This window comes from Arachis duranensis, chromosome 1, assembly GCF_000817695.3.
Source record: "Arachis duranensis cultivar V14167 chromosome 1, aradu.V14167.gnm2.J7QH, whole genome shotgun sequence".
NCBI classification, from domain to species: domain Eukaryota; kingdom Viridiplantae; phylum Streptophyta; class Magnoliopsida; order Fabales; family Fabaceae; genus Arachis; species Arachis duranensis.
This window is the reverse complement of record NC_029772.3, coordinates 64,120,442-64,130,461: the sequence shown is the minus strand read 5'-3', so window position 1 is coordinate 64,130,461 and position 10,020 is coordinate 64,120,442. Positions and strand designations below refer to the sequence as shown.

The window sequence follows — 10,020 nt, the reverse complement described above, 5'->3', positions numbered from 1 at the left end:
TGTCTAGTGTTTTGGACCGGAGCTTTCACTGAAAGCTTGGCTGGCTGTGAAGCCATGTCTAATTCCTGGACCGGAGTCTTAGACTAGCATTGGCATGATTCCTGGAATTCTCATTAAGAATTTTGAAATCCTTATTTTTCTTTTCCACTCAATTTTTGAAAAATCCAAAAAAAAATTTATAAAATCTTAAAACCAAAAATAAATTTTATGTTTCTTGTTTGAGTCTAGTATCTAATTTTAAGTTTGGTGTCCATTGCATGTTTTTAGTCTTCTAATTTTCGAAAATCACATGCATTAAGTTCTTCATTGATCTTCAAGATGTTCTTGATGATTTCCTTGCTCTGATCTTTAAATTCTCTTGTTTTGAGTATTTTGTTGTTTCTCATATGCATTCTCAACTTGTTAGTGTCAATAGTATACAAACTTCTAAGTTTGGTGTCTTGCATGCATTGTCTATTTGATCTTAGTGGCATTTTGATTATTCCTCATCATTAAAAAAAATATAAATATTTTTAATTTGTGTCTTTTCAAGTCAATAATACAGAGAATTGAAGATTCAGAACATACAGCAGAGGAATTACATAGAAAAAGCTGGGCGTTCAAAACGCCCAGTGAGGAAGGAAAACTGGCGTTTTGACGCCCAAAAGGGTAGCATTTTGGGCGTTAAACGCCAGAATGGATTCCATTCTGGGCGTTTAACACCAGGATGGCACAAGAGGGAAGATTTTGTTTTTAATTCAAATTTTTTTTCAAGTTTTCATAATTTTTCAAAATCAAATCTTTTTTAAACCATATCTTTTCAATCATATATTTTCAAAATCAATTTCTTTCCATTTTCAAAAATACTTGCTAACAATTAATGATTTGATTCAAAAATTTCAAGTATGTTGCCTTTTCTGTTGAGAAAGGTCTAATGTCTGAATCATATCTTTTAAATTTCTTGTTAGCCAAGTCATTAATTTTAAAAATCAAATCTTTTTAAATTGTTTTTCAATCATATCTTTTTAATCACATCTTTTTCAAAATAGTTTTCAATCATATCTTTTTGATTTCTAATTTTAAAATCTTTTTCAAAAATCACTTTATTCCTTTCCCAAACTTAGTTTTCGAAAATCATTCATCAAATTTTCAAAATTTCTTTTAATTATTTTAAAATCTTTTACTTTAATTTCAAAAATTCTTCCCCTCTTCTCACATCCTTCTATTTATGGACTAACACTCCTCCTCAATACACAATTCGAACTCTATCCCTATTGATAAGTTCGAATTCTTCTACCTCCTCCTTCTATTCTTATTTTCCTCTGACACCTCAAGGAATCTCTATACTGTGACATAGAGGATTCCATAATTTCTTGTTCTCTTCTCTTTCATATGAGCAGGAGCAAAGACAAAAGCATTCTTGTTGAGGCTGATCCTGAACCTGAAAGGACCTTGAAGTGAAAGCTAAGAGAAGCTAAAGCACTACTCTCTGTAGAGGACCTAACAGAAATCTTCAAATAAGAAGAAGACATGGCAGCCGAAAACAACAACAATGCCAACAATGCAAGGAAGGTGCTGGGTGACTTTACTGCACCTACTCCCGATTTCTATGGGATAAGCATCTCTATCCCTGCCATTGGAGCAAACAACTTTGAGCTTAAGCCTCAATTAGTTTCTCTAATGCAACAGAACTGCAAGTTTCATGGACTTCCATTGGAAGATCCTCATCAGTTCTTAGCTGAATTCTTGCAGATCTGTGACACTGTCAAGACCAATAGGGTTGACCCTAAGGTCTACAGACTTATGCTATTCCCTTTTGCTATAAGAGAAAAGACTTATGCTATTCCCTTTTGCTATAAGAGACAGAGCTAGGATATGGTTGGACTCACAACCTAAAGAAAGCCTGAACTCTTGTTTGGGAAAAGCTAGTCAATGCCTTCTTGGCAAAGTTCTTTCCACCTCAAAAATTGAGTAAGCTTAGAGTGGAAGTCCAAACCTTCAGACAGAAGGAAGGTGAATCCCTCTATGAAGCTTGGGAAAGATACAAACAATTGATCAGAAAGTGTCCTTCTGACATGCATTCTGAATGGAGCATCATAGGTATCTTCTATGATGGTCTGTCTGAACTGTCCAAGATGTCATTAGATAGCTCTGCTGGAAGATCTCTTCATCTGAAGAAGACGCCTGCAGAAGCTCAAGAACTCATTGAAATGGTTGCAAATAACCAATTCATGTACACTTCTGAAAGGAATCCTGTGATCAATGGGACAAATCAGAAGAAAGGAGTTCTTGAGATTGATACTCTGAATGCCATATTGACTCAGCAAGTCAATATGATTTCTCAAAGTCTATTTGGAATGTAAGCTGCACCAGGCAGTACTAAGGACGCTTCATCTGAAGAAGAAGCTTATGATCCTGAGAACCCATCAATGGAAGAGGTGAATTACATGGGAGAACCCTAAGAAAACACCTATAATCCTTCATGGAGAAATCATCCAAATCTCTCATGGAAGGATCAACAGAGACCTCAATAAGGTTTCAACAACAATAATGGTGGAAAAAACAGGTTTAACAATGGCAAGCCCTTTCCATCATCTTCTCAGCAACAGACAGAGAATTCTAAGCAGAGGCACTCTGACTTAGCAACCATAGTCTCTGATCTAATCAAAACCACTCAAAGTTTCATGACTGAAACAAGGTCCTCCATTAGAAACTTGGAGGCACAAGTGGGTCAGCTGAGTAAGAAAGTTACTGAACTCCATCATAGTACTCTTCCAAGCAATACAGAAGAGAATCCCAAAGGAGAGTGTAAGGCCATCAACATGGCCGAATTTGGAGAGGAGGAAGAGGCAGTGATCACCACTGAGGAAGACCTCAATGGACGTCCACTGGCCTCCAATGAGTTCCTTAATGAGGAACCATGGGAATCTGAGGCTCACACTGAGACCATAGACATTCCATTGGAATTACTTCTGCCATTCATGAGCTCTGATGAGTATTCTTCCTCTGAAGAGGACGAAGATGTCACTGAAGAGCAAGTTGCTAAGTACCTTGGAGCAATCATGAAGCTAAATGACAAGTTATTTGGTAATGACACTTGGGAGGACAAACCCCTTTGCTCACCAAAGAACTGGATGACTTAACTAGGCAGAGATTACCTCAAAATAGACAGGACCCTGGGAAGTTCTCAATACCTTGTACATTAGGTACCATGACCTTCGAGAAGGCTCTGTGTGACTTAGGGTCAAGCATAAACCTCATGCCTCTCTCTGTAATGGAGAAACTAGGGATCTTTGAGGTACAAGCTGCAAGAATCTCACTAGAGATGGCAGACAATTCAAGAAAACAAGCTTATGGACTTGTAGAGGATGTTCTGGTGAAGATTGAAGACCATTACATCCCTGCTGATTTCATAGTCCTAGAGACTGGGAAGTGCATTGATGAATCTATCATCCTTGGCAGACCCTTCCTAGCCACAGCAAAGACTGTGATTGATGTTGACAGAGGGGAATTGATCATTCAAGTGAATGAAGAATCCCTTGTGTTTAAGGCTCAAGGATATCCCTCTGTAACCTTGGAGAGGAAGCATGAAGAGCTTCTCTCAAAACAGAGTCAAACAGTGCCCCCACAGTCAAACTCTAATTTTGGTGTTGGGAGGCCACAACCAAATTCTAAGTTTGGTGTTGAATCCCCACATTCAAACTCTACGTTTGGTGTTGGGAGGTTCCAACATTGCTCTGAACATCTGTGAGGCTCCATGAGAGCCCACTGTCAAGCTACTGACATTAAAGAAGCGCTTGTTGGGAGGCAACCCAATGTTATATTTATCTATTTTCCTTTTGTTATTTTATGTTTTCTGTAGGTTAATGATCATGTGAAGTCACAAAATCAATTGAAAAAGCGAAAATAGAATGAAAAACAGAAAGAAAAACAACACACCCTAGAGAAAAAGCTTGCTGGCATTTAAACGCCAGTAAGGGCAGCAAATGGGCGTTTAACGCCCAGTCTGGCACCATTCTGGGCGTTTAACGCCAGAAAGGGGCACCAGAATGGCATTTAATGCCAGAAAGGGGTAGCAGCCCGGCGTTTAACGCCAAGATTGGCAGAAAGGGCATTTTTGCACGCCACTTGGTGTAGGGATGAGTTATCCTTGACACCTCAGGATCTGTGGACTCCACAGGAGCCCCACCTACCCCACCAATCTCTCTCTTCTTCACCCACTCACCAATCACCTCAATACCTCTTCCCCAAAAACCCCTCACCTATCAAATCCCACCATTCTCTACACCACTCACATCCATCCTTCATAAAACCCCACCTACCTCACCTTCCAAATTCAAACCACTTTTCCTCCCAAACCCACCCATAATGGCCAAACCCTCCCCTCTCTCCACCCCTATATAAACCCTTATTCACTCCTTCATTTTCACAGAACCTGATCACTACTTCTCCCCTTTGGCCGAAACACAAAGCCCCCCATCCATCTCATATCTTTCTTCTTCTTCTACTCTCTTCTTTCTTCTTTTGCTCGAAGACGAGCAAACCTTCTAAGTTTGGTGTGGTAAAAGCGTTGCTTTTTGTTTTTCCATAACCATTTATGGCACCTAAGCCCGGAGAAACCTCTAGAAAGAGGAAAGGGAAGGCAAAAGCTTCCACCTCCGAGTCATGGGAGATAGAGAGATTCATCTCAAGGGTGCATCAAGACCCCTTCTATGAAGTTGTGGCCATGAAGAAGGTGATCCCCAAGGTCCCTTTCAAACTCAAAAAGAGTGAATATCCGGAGATCCGACATGAGATCCAAAGAAGAGGTTGGGAAGTTCTTACCAACCCCATTCAACAAGTCGGAAACTTAATGGTTCAAGAGTTCTATGCCAATGCATGGATCACCAAGAACCATGATCAAAGTGTGAACCCGGACCCAAAAAATTGGCTTACAATGGTTCGAGGGAAATGCTTAGATTTTAGTCCGGAAAATGTAAGGTTGGCATTCAACTTGCCCATGATGCAAGGAGATGAACACCCCTACACTAGAAGGGTCAACTTTGATCAAAGGTTGGACCAAGTCCTCATAGACATTTGTGAAGAGGGCGCTCAACGGAAGAGAGATTCAAGAGGGAAGCCGGTTCAACTGAGAAGGCACCCAAGAACTTTATAAGGTGGTGGACAAGTCCTCTACCTTGGCAAGGTTAGCTTTCCCTCATCTCATTTGTCACCTCTATAATTCAGTTGGAATTAACATAGAGGGAGACATCCTCATTGATGAGGACAAGCCCATCACTAAGAAGATGATGGAGCAAACAAGAGATCCCACTCATGGACATGAGAAAATTCCTCATCATGAAATCCCTGAGATGCCTCAAGGGATGCACTTTCCTCCACAAAACTATTGGGAGGAAATCAACACCTCCCTAGGAGAATTGAGTTCCAACATGGGACAACTAAGGGTGGAGCACCAAAAACATTCCATCCTCCTCCATGAAATTAAAGAAGATCAAAGAATCATGAGAGAGGAGCAACAAAGACAAGGAAGAGACATTGAGGAGCTCAAGCACTCCATAAGATCTTCAAGAGGAAGAACAAGCCGCCATCACTAAGGTGGACCTGTTCTTTAATCTCCTTGTTCTTTATTTTTCTGTTTTTCGAATTTTTTATGCTTTATGTTTTATTTATGTTTGTGTCTTATTATCATTAGTGTCTTAGTGTCTATGCCTTAAAGTTATGAATGTCCTATGAATCCATCACCTTTCTTAAATGAAAAATGTTCTTAATTGAAAAAGAGAAGAATTGCATGAATTTTGAATTTTATAACAGATTAATTACTTTGATGTGGTGGCAATACTTTTGATTTCTAAATGTATGCTTGAACAATGCATATGTCTTTTGAATTTTTTGTTCATGAATGTTAAAATTGTTGGCTCTTGAAAGAATGATGAAAAAGGAGACATGTTACTGAGGATCTGAAAAATCATAAAAATGATTCTTGAAGCAAGAAAAAGCAGTGAATTCAAAAAAAAAAAGAGAGCAAGCAGAAAAAGCCAATAGCCCTTTAAATCAAAAGGCAAGGGTAAAAATATAAAGGATCCAAGGCTTTGAGCATTAGTGGATAGGAGGGCCTACAGGAATAATATCCTGGCCTAAGCGGCTGAACCAAGCTGTCCCTAACCATGTGCTTGTGGCGTGAAGGTGTCAAGTGAAAACTTGAGACTGAGCGGTTAAAGTCGTGATCCAAAGCAAATAGAGTGTGCTTAAGAACCATGAACACCTCTAATTGGGGACTCTAGCAAAGCTGAGTCACAATCTGAAAAGGTTCACCCAGTTGTGTGTCTGTGGCATGGATGTATCCGGTGGTAATACTGGAAAACAGAGTGCTTTGGGCCACAGCCAAGACTCATAAAGTAGCTGTGTTCAAGAATCATCATACTTAACAAGGAGAATCAATAACACTATCCGGATTCTGAGTTCCTGTAAAAGCCAATCATTCTGAACTTCAAAGGATAAAGTGAGATGCCAAAACTGTTCAGAGGCAAAAAGCTACTAGTCCCGCTCATCTAATTGGAGCTAAGTTTCATTGATAATTTGGAGTCTATAGTATATTCTCTTCTTTTTATCCTATTTCATTTTCAGTTGCTTGGGGACAAGCAACAATTTAAGTTTGGTGTTGTGATGAGCGGATAATTTATACGCTTTTTGGCATTGTTTTTAGTATGTTTTTAGTATGTTTTAGTTAGTTTTTATTAGATTTTTATTAGTTTTTATTTAAAATTTACTTTTTTGGACTTTACTGTGAGTTTTTGTGTTTTTCTGTGATTTCAGGTATTTTCTGGCTGAAATTGAGGGACCTGAACAAAAATCTGATTTAGAGGCTGAAAAAGGATTGCAGATGCTGTTGGATTCTGACGTCCCTGCATTCGATGTGAATTTTCTGAAGCTACGGAAGCCCAATTGGCGAGTTCTCAATTGCGTTGGAAAGTAGACATCCTGGGCTTTCCAGCAATATATAATAGTCCATACTTTGCCCGAGATTTGATGACCCAAACTGGCGTTCCAAATCAGCTCAAGATTGCCCGGCGTTTAACGCCGGAACTGGCACAGAAGTGGGAGTTAAACGCCCAAACTGGCACAAAAGCTGGCGTTTAACTCCAAGAAAAGTCTCTACACATGAAAGCTTCAATGCGCAGCCCAAGCACACACCAAGTGGGCCCAGAAGTGGATTTTTACGTCATTTACTCATTTTTGTAAACCCTAAGTTACTAGTTCTCTATAAATAGGACCTTTTGCTATTGTATTTTCATCTTTGGATCAATTTAGATCTTAGGATCATCTTTGGATGCCTAGTTCTTAGATCATGGGGGCTGGCCTCTCGGCCATGCCTAGACCTTGTTCTTATGTATTTTCAACGGTGGAGTTTCTACACAACTTAGATTAATGTGTGGAGCTCTGTTGTACCTCGAGTATTAATGCAATTACTATTGTTCTTCTATTCAATTCAGCTTATTCTTGTTCCAAGATATTCATTCGCACTCAAGAACTTGATGAATGTGATGATTATGTGACGCTCATCATCATTCTCTCTTATGAACGCGTGCCTGACAACCACTTCCGTTCTACATGCAAACAAGGCTTGAATGTGTATCTCTTGGATTCCTTAATCAGAATCTTCGTGGTATAAGCTAGAATTGATGGAGGCATTCTTGAGAATCCGGAAGGTCTAAACCTTGTCTGTGGTATTCTGAGTAGGATTCAAGGATTGAATGACTGTGACGAGCTTCAAACTCGCGATTGTGGGGCGTTAGTGACAGACGCAAAAGAATCACTGGATTCTATTCCGACATGATCGAGAACCGACAGATGAATAGCCGTGCTATGACAGAGCGCGTTGAACATTTTCAATGAGAGGACGGGACTGTAGCCATTGACAACGGTGATGCCCAACATACAACTTGCCATGTAAAGGAGTAAGAAGGATTGGATGAAGACAGTAAGAAAGCAGAGAGACGGAAGGGACAAAGCATCTCCATACACTTATCTGAAATTCTCACCAATGAATTACATAAGTATCTCTTTCTTTATTTTATGTTTTATTCATCTTTTAATTATCAATCCTCCATAACCATTTAAATCCGCCTGACTGAGATTTACAAGATGACCATAGGTTGCTTCAAACCAACAATCTCCGTGGGATCGACCCTTACTCGTGTAAGGTTTATTACTTGGACGACCCAGTGCACTTGCTGGTTAGTTGTGTGAAGTTGTGATAAAGAGTTGAGATTGCAATTGAGCGTACCATGTTGATGACGCCATTGATGATCACAATTTCGTGCACCACAACCCATGTAGCATCCTCATCAGGTTAACTCATAGCTTCCCGCCATAGTCGAAGGTAAAGACCTAAGCAATCCACTCCCCTTCGCGATCTTACTCAAAACGCCATAACAAGGTCGGATTTTCTGAATCATGGAACACTGCTTCTCATACTCTAGCCTTGACGCCACAGAAACCTTAGTAACCCACGATCAACGGGATTATCTATCACATATCCAAAGTCGCCCCGACATGCTCTTAGAATCCGCAGTGCATTCTCTAGCTTGTGGTTCAATGCTATCCGGGTAGGACTTACATGGAACCCATGTAGAATAAGGATGATTGTCATGGGTCATCCTCAATTCATGAGATGACGAATGAAAATGCACAAGAGAATGGAATCAAAAGTGTTATGAAATAGAACAGTAATATTATTAATCCATGAGAATCAGCAGAGTTTTTAACCCTAACTTAGGAGGTTTAGTCGCTCATGCTTTTACAGAAAGTAAAACTTAAAGATGAGGTAGAAGATTAAAAGTCTTAACAATTGTGATCTTTGTTCTACTTATACTAATATAAAACTAAGAAGTACAAGAAGTATGATAAACTAGACTAGAGGTGCAAAATCCATCCTTGGACCCACTTTGTTTGAGTACTTGGGCTGAGCCTGGCGTCCAACTTTGAGGAATGGGCGTCGAACGCCCATTAGGGGGTGAGTGGCACTGCCTTTTGCTTTGGTGGGTGTTGAACGCCAGGAATGGGGTGGTTCTTGGGCGTTCAACACTGGCTTGTCTCCTTGGGGCGTTGAACGCCAGCCATGGGGTACCTCCTTGGCGTTTGATGAGCGGATAATTTGTACGCTTTTTGGCATTATTTTTAGTATGTTTTTAGTATGTTTTAGTTAGTTTTTAGTATACTTTTATTAGTTTTTAGTTAAAATTTTCTTTTCTGGACTTTACTATGAGTTTGTGTGTTTTTCTGTGATTTCAGGTATTTTCTGGCTGAAATTGAGGGACCTGAGCAAAAATCTGATTCAGAGACTGAAAAGGACTGCAGATGCTGTTGGATTCTGACCTCCCTGCACTCGAAGTGGATTTTCTGGAGCTAAAGAAGCCCAATTGGCGCGCTCTCAACAACATTGGAAAGTAGACATCCTGGGCTTTCCAGAAATATATAATAGTCCATACTTTGCTCGAGATTTGACGGCCCAAACTGGCGTTCCAAATCAGCTCAAATATGCCCGGGGTTAAACGCCGGAACTGGCACAAGAATGGGAGTTAAACGCCCAAACTGGCACAAAAGCTGGCGTTTAACTCCAAGAGAAGTCTCTACACGAAAATGCTTCAATGCTCAGCCCAAGCACACACCAAGTGCGCCCGGAAGTGGATTTTTATGTAATTTACTCATATTTGTAAACCCTAGGCTACTAGTTCTCTATAAATAGGACCTTTCACTATTGTATTTTCATCTTTGAATCTTCGGATCATTTTAGATCTTTTGATCATCTCTGGACGTCTAGTTCTTAGATCATTGGGAGGCTGGCCATTCGGCCATGCCTAGACCTTGTTCTTATGTATTTTCAACGGTGGAGTTTCTACACACCATAGATTAAGGTGTGGAGCTCTGCTGTACCTCGAGTATTAATGCAATTACTATTGTTCATCTATTCAATTCAGCCTATTCTTGTTCTAAGATATTCATTTGCACCCAAGAACATGATGAATGTGATGATTATGTGAC

At 40.0% G+C, this 10,020-nt stretch overlaps 1 non-coding gene across 1 annotated transcript; it reads right to left on the bottom strand.

Annotated features, from left to right (window-relative positions):
• Positions 1 to 1,952: 1,952 nt before the first annotated feature.
• On the bottom strand, positions 1,953 to 2,056 carry LOC127742485 (small nucleolar RNA R71). The gene has a single exon (XR_008003759.1). It is a non-coding gene; the product is annotated as a small nucleolar RNA R71 (small nucleolar RNA).
• Positions 2,057 to 10,020: the final 7,964 nt, after the last annotated feature.